This window comes from Capricornis sumatraensis, chromosome 13 (genome assembly GCF_032405125.1).
Source record: "Capricornis sumatraensis isolate serow.1 chromosome 13, serow.2, whole genome shotgun sequence".
Classification (NCBI taxonomy): Eukaryota; Metazoa; Chordata; class Mammalia; order Artiodactyla; family Bovidae; genus Capricornis; species Capricornis sumatraensis.
The window spans coordinates 70229347-70236014 of NC_091081.1; the positions used below are offsets into that span (position 1 = coordinate 70229347).

Below are 6668 nucleotides of genomic sequence, written 5' to 3' on the forward strand. Positions count from 1 at the left end.
CCAGAGGTCCAGGAACAGGGGTATATTTGACCCCATAGCCACCTGAGATGAACCACTTTTCTGCAACAATGTTTTCAAATTCATCTGCATTAAATTTAGAAAATCCCCCTTCTTGGAGATGTGGAGCTTCTGGCTGCCAGAGAACTTTAACTTGACCCTGAGGGGGGCCTCAGTCACATGCTCCTTGTTCTGCAGCTTGGTGCAGATGGACATTATGACTTAACCAGTGTGGACCCTAGCCACTGCCCTAGGGCTTTCCAAAGGCACTGCACATACCTGTCTGGAGCCTAGATTGCAGACAGCATGCCAGTCATGAATGTAAAGGGATGTATTCAAGTTCCTTAGGGCAACTCATACAGGCAACAGGCTGTATACACTACTGAGGAGGCTGTTATTTGCAGCCATTGCACACTGGCCTCCAGGGGGGAAATAGCACAGTTGGCTTGCTTTGTTCATGCTAAGTCACTTCACTCATGTTCGACTCTGTGCAACCTCATGGACTGTAGCACGCCAGGCTCCTCTGTCTATGGGAGTCTCCAGGCAAGAATACTGGAGACGTTTGCCATGCCCTCCTCCAGGAGATCTTCCTGACCCAGGGATCGAACCCATATCTCTTACATCCCCTGCATTGGCAAGTGGGTTCTTTACCACTAGCACCACATAGGAAGCCCACGGTTGGCTTAATTGGCTGCATATTGTTGCTTCTTTATGAGGAATTCCTGCATCAAAGTTCACATCACTTATTTTTAGCTAAGAAAATTAGCTTTAGCAATAGATTTAAAATAACTGCCCATTTATTTTAAAAGCAATTGTTGCTCAAAATGACCATCCCTTTAATAACAATGTAATGTAATAGTCCTTATTCATTCTGTTTATGACCAGAGTGATTTATAGAACCTCTCAAATGATTGCTCCCCATATTCTTAATTATCACCACATTGCCTTTGCACTCCTAATGTAGGCAAGGTGACAGGAAGTCACCAAATGTTAGTATTACATTCATCTTTAGGACCTGGAAATGCACAGGACCTCAGTGGGGTGGAATGTGCCCATGGTGAGGTGGGTCCCTGGGAATGTTGAGAATTTTGTCTTTAAAGTAGTTGATCTGTTTGAGAAATATACTTGTCTCTTTGACTTCACAAGATTTATGTTCTTGATCATCTAATTTTATATCTTAAATTTATCCTTTTAATATCATACTATTTCAGAAGTTACATTCTACAAAAGTAAAATGAAGTCAGTGCCAAATCAGTACTATTGTGTGCCCAACTTTTTTTGGTTGCTATTACCCAGAACCTTTTTCCTTTTCTTTTTTGCCATTTGTAAACTGTTATGCACTAAGATATATCTTGGAACTTCCCTGGTGGTCCAGTGGTTAAGAATCCTCCTGACAATGGAGGGGACGCAGTATTGATCCCTAGCCGGGAAGATTCACATGCTGCGGGGCTGCTAAGCTTCTATGCCACAACGACTGAAGCTTGTGCCCTTGAGCCTGTGCTCCGCAACTAGAGAAGTCATCACAGTGAGAAGCCTGTGCACTGCAATGAAGGATAGCTCACACATAACAACCAAAGACCCAGAGCAGCCAAAAATAAGCAAATAGAATCTTTTACAAAGAAATATCTTGACAAATTAACATATATGATATTTTACATTTTGACTTAGCAAATGAATTTAAGACTGAGGTGTCCCCAAGTTAATACTTAGAGCAAGCAGATAGCTATGGAATGTGATTTTGGAGACAAGGAGTTTCTCTCTTCTTGCTCATCACAAAGCTTTACCTTTCTACCACCTGGCAGTCAGGGCCTGAACTCAGGGGAGGCAAGAGAAGCTCTTCGGGTGATAAATCTAGGATGCTCACTCTCAGTGTCCTGTGAATACCTCCTTGAATTTTAAATCCGAGGCACCATTTACCTGGCTCTCATCCAGGCCCTGGCAGCAGACCATTTGCGATAAAACTCAGGACAGGTTAATATGCAAATATGCTCTCCAAACAGTATAACACACTGTCATTAATGACCAGCTAATGGAGCCAGCTTATTAGATTAGAACCCATCCCATCAAAAAGGTTCTTAGGAAATGGGACACTGAACAAGTCAGTTCTGAGGAGCTGAAAGCATTTGAAAAGGTTTGAAGCCTATGGTGCTGCCCAAGGCACAGCATGGAACCATGACCAAGAAATAGCAACTGATGGGGCTAATGTGGTGGGGCGCAGGGAAGGGTGGTAGCCTGAGGAAGGAGGAAATCACTGGATCTTTGGCAAGGGTACAAGAGTCTTGAAAAATTCAGTTTTGAGTGTGTATATGTAAGGATGGACACACACATCATGTATATAATATTTTATGTTCATTATTCATGTATATAAACTATATAGCACATACATATACACATGTATATACACACATGTGCACATATTTACACACATACTATGCATGTATGTGTATTTAGGAGTAGGGGTGGGAAGTCTTATAGTGGACACATAGGTAACAAATTCACTTCAGGTCCAGGGCTTACATTTACAAGGAAGGCCACCCAGCTAATCTGCAGGCCTTTCAATTTGCCTGAAGCTTATTTCTATGTTTGTGCCAAAGGAAGGGCTCATACCATCCCTGCTACTGTAATACAGGCGTCAGGGAGCTTTCAACCTCATCCTCTGTCAGTGGGCAGCACTCTGTCTAAAGAGAGAGCTATATGGTGAAGACTGTGTTAGACTGTCACACCTCTCAGCTTACAGGGGACCTATGCTCATCTTCCCTCTCTGACTGGTCTGCATTTTGATTTCCCTGTTTGTCCTCAAGCCTTCTGTTTGACTGGGTCTTGCCTCCAGCCTTGGCTTCCAAGTCATAGGATCCATGGATTGTCCTCTTACTCAGCGTGGCACCCTCAGGTCGGCCACCTTTTGTAGTGCAAGGCCCATTTTATGATCCCCGAAGGTATGGCCCATTGTGCTTTAACTCACCTGCTGTTTGATTCTGCTTCCAGTGCATCTTATTCCCCACACACGGCACTAATAAGTGGTGCTCATGGCAACATGACTTTATGTGGTGATGCAAATAAGAGCTCAAAACAGGGCCCCCAAGCAGTGGCAACATAATTTGTAAGCCCAGAGGAGGTGGCTATTTCTGAAGCAGAGGGGAGGAGATGTCTAGGGAAGAAAAAAACCAACATGCTATAAACTTCAGATTCAAATTAGAACTCCTGGACAAACATGATCCTAGAACATGTACCTAGCTCCTGCCCTTGCAGTCCCAACCCCCTTCCCAGGCAGGGCAGCTGCAGGGGCCTTGCTCATAAGAGAATGCATGTTTGTTCTCTGAGCCTGACTAAAGCCCAGGGGCCCAGGAAGGGAAGGCCAAGAGTGAGGAGGAAAGCACTGCTCTTCCTGGAAAGAGGTGGGCCCCAGGGGATCCACATAGTCCTGAAGGAAGGATGGGTGTCAACCTGTCTGATTGGTCCTGAAAAGATTCTCCATCTTGTCCCTGACGAGTTCTGGAAAAACAGAATAGGTGAACTGTATCCTCTCTTCTCATGAGGCAGAGAGACGGGCATTAACCACTGTTGCTGTTGTTCAGTTGCTCAGCCGTCTCTGACTCTTTGCGACCCCATGGACTACAGCACACCAGGCTTCCCTGTCCTTCACCATCTCCTGAAGTTTGCTTAAACTCATGCCCATTGAGTCAATGATGCTATCCAAACATCTCATCCTCTGTCACCCTCTTCTCCTCCTGCCCTCAATCTTTCCCAGCATCTGAGTCTTTTCCAGTAAGTGGCTCTTCACATCGGGTGGCCAAAGTATTAACCATTATACCCCAGGAAACAGAAATCAGGACTGGGGGGCACATTGTGGTTTATAACTGCTTAAGACTTTAACCCTGGCAAACACTTAATAATGCTTAATAAGCAGAAGTATGCACTGCTGCTAAGTTGCTTGAGTCGTGTCCAACTCTGTGCAACCCCATAGATGGCAGCCCACCAGGCTCTCCCATCCCTGGGATTCTCCAGGCAGGAACAGTTGAGTGGGTTGCCATTGCCTTCTCTGAGAAATATGCACATCTCTCCTTTAAGTCAATGTCAGGGAATACATTTTATGTAAGCATGAATGCTCATTGAAATCAGAAACAATGAATGAATGAATGATTGCCATAGAAACTCTACAATCTGAGGCCTTCTTCTTTTAAGTGGTTAAGTTGTACCAAAACTTAATTGCATAGTACATCTACAAGGAATGTATCAGAGGTACAGATACAAAAGGCAATGATTGGAAAGTTGGGGACTTGAATGTTAGTCCTGCATTGGCATGACTTTGTCTGCCAGGAGTAAGAAAACTGGAAATTAGAACATTGGGAACTTAGAAGAGCTCTAAGCTCCTTATGTTTTATTCCTTTCTGAAAAAAATTGTTTTGCTTAAAATAAAAACTCTAAATAGCCCTCAGAACAGTGCTTGTGTTGTTGGTGGCCAGTTCATAAGAAGATAATGTTTTGTTTGCACATGACTAACTTGTTGTCTTGAATTTTTCCACCTCAATATGCAGGTTCCAATTTCAATTTCTCACTCACCTCCTTCCCCTGATACTTCTTTTAAAGTGAGAACCACAGTCTACTGAGTGGTGATTACCTTGGCCGCCATATTACCTCTTGTCCTAAGCATAAACCAGTGAAGGTTATTGAAGGTGAGCTGCTTTTATGGGGCTTGAAATTAGCAAAGCAAAGAGCCATGGACACCACCCTAAACAACAAAGAACATTCTGGTACTGCAGGCCACCTTTCAAAATGCTAGTCAATCTTTCACTTTTCACTGGGGTCAAAAGAAACTACCAAAGTTTGACTCTTTTAAAAGATGAACTTCTCTTTGGTGTTAGACCAAGCACTTTAGGCTGTTGCCTGGGAACAATCATAAAGGCAAGAGTAGCCTAAGTCCTGAAAAGATCTAGTAAATTAGGAAAGAAAAGTGCCTGCTGCCCTAAAGCATGTCAAAGTCATCCTGCTTTAGGAGTCCTGTAAAATGACAGTGAAAATCCAATCAGTGGAGTCTGAAGTCTTTTCTTCCTTAAAAATCACAGAACAGTGAGTTGACTTTGACAAAGGGAGACATGCTCCGTACACTTTCAACATACCCATCATTAATGAGTTAACGCTATCTTAGACTTGCGTAGCCTTTCACAGGCGGCATCTTAGCAAGTCTCTTGATAGTCAGGGGGACCAGAAGTGGGAGGAAGATTCCCAGAAGCTACTTAACAGCATTCTTGCCCACAAGATCTTCTTAAACTCTGTCATGCCCCAGAGCTCGCTATCTCACTGAATGGGTCAATATTTTTTTTTTTCTTGACCAATATATTTTTGTAAAGTTCTCTGAGAATAGTCTTTCTTAAGAGCTGGAATTGTTTCTAGGTAACTTTCAAACACTGGGTCTCACTCTCATATATTTTACCATGGAACAATTAGCACTCACTACTGCAACAGACAAGCCCCTAAATGTGGATGCCTTAACACAACAAAGGTTTATTTCTTGCTCCAGTCCAGTCCAGCATAGGTTGGACAGCCAGCTCCTTCTTAGAGCTCACCAACCTGGAACATGTTGCCAAGCCAGATAACAGAAATTTGGTAGAAGCAGGCTAGCTTTTAGTGCTCCAGTCTGTAAGTGGCAACAACATACTTGCTCCAAATTCATTCGTTGGAATTGCAACTGACAAGCCCCCAAATTTGGATGGCTGAGAGCCTGGGAAATGTAGAACAGCATGAAGGTAGGGATTCAGTGGGTGCCAATTGTGTCTGCCACACCCTGTTCCCCCTGCCGAGCACACTGATGGGAAGCGTGAGGCAGGTACCAGAACCCGACCCATCAGAGTGACATCGAATCCTGAAAGCAGGGCCATGCCAAGGAACAGCTGGTGTTTCTATGATCCAGAGGCGGACCAGCAGTCATTTCTTCAGAGTCTGACATCTGGCCTTTTGTCTCTGTGCAGTGCCCCAAGTACGTGACTTTCTCTGTGTCCAGGCTGGGTGTTTAGAGGGCCTAGTGGTATGAATCCCAGCTGTTCACACTTGCTGTTACTGTAAATATATGTACTTGTGTCTCAAATCCACCTGCCAATGCAGGAGACACAAGTGACCCAGGTTCAATCCCTGGGTTGGGGAGATCCCCTGGAGAAGGAAGTGGCAACCCACTCCAGTATTCTTGCCTGAAAATTTCCATGGACAGAGGAGCCTGGCAGGCTACAGTCCATAGGATCACAAAGAGTCAGACAAGACTGAGTCAATGGGCACACTCCAGACTCAGAGATTAAGAATTTGACAGGATGAAGGAAGGAAGTCACTTAACTATGTCATTTTAGATTAATTAAAATCATGTTAATTAAAATCTGCATTTCAGATACTCCCAAGTGACTAAAAGTGAGATGATATCTAGGAAAAGGATGTAAGATTCTCTCACAGGCTGAAGAATTATGTTGTCATCAGACTCTGAATTGGGAAACTGAGACTCAGAAAGATTGAGTAAATTGTCTATACTTACCAGAAGACGAGCCTGGGGCCTGCGATTTCTCATCCAGCACCACATGCTCTGTTAAGGGCGTGCCAAGAATTAGATTACAATCACCTCCACGCTTTCTCTTTTCAAATGTCAGAATACCCAGCTGACACTGCAGGGAAGAAAAAGATAGACAGCCAGG

The 6668-nt window shown here is 44.0% G+C and overlaps 1 non-coding gene across 1 annotated transcript; it reads right to left on the reverse strand.

The window, feature by feature from the left end:
- Window positions 1-324: 324 nt before the first annotated feature.
- LOC138090032 (small nucleolar RNA SNORA70) lies at window positions 325-456 on the reverse strand. Its single transcript, XR_011145855.1, has one exon. It is a non-coding gene; the product is annotated as a small nucleolar RNA SNORA70 (small nucleolar RNA).
- Between the last annotated feature and the right edge of the window lie 6212 nt (window positions 457-6668).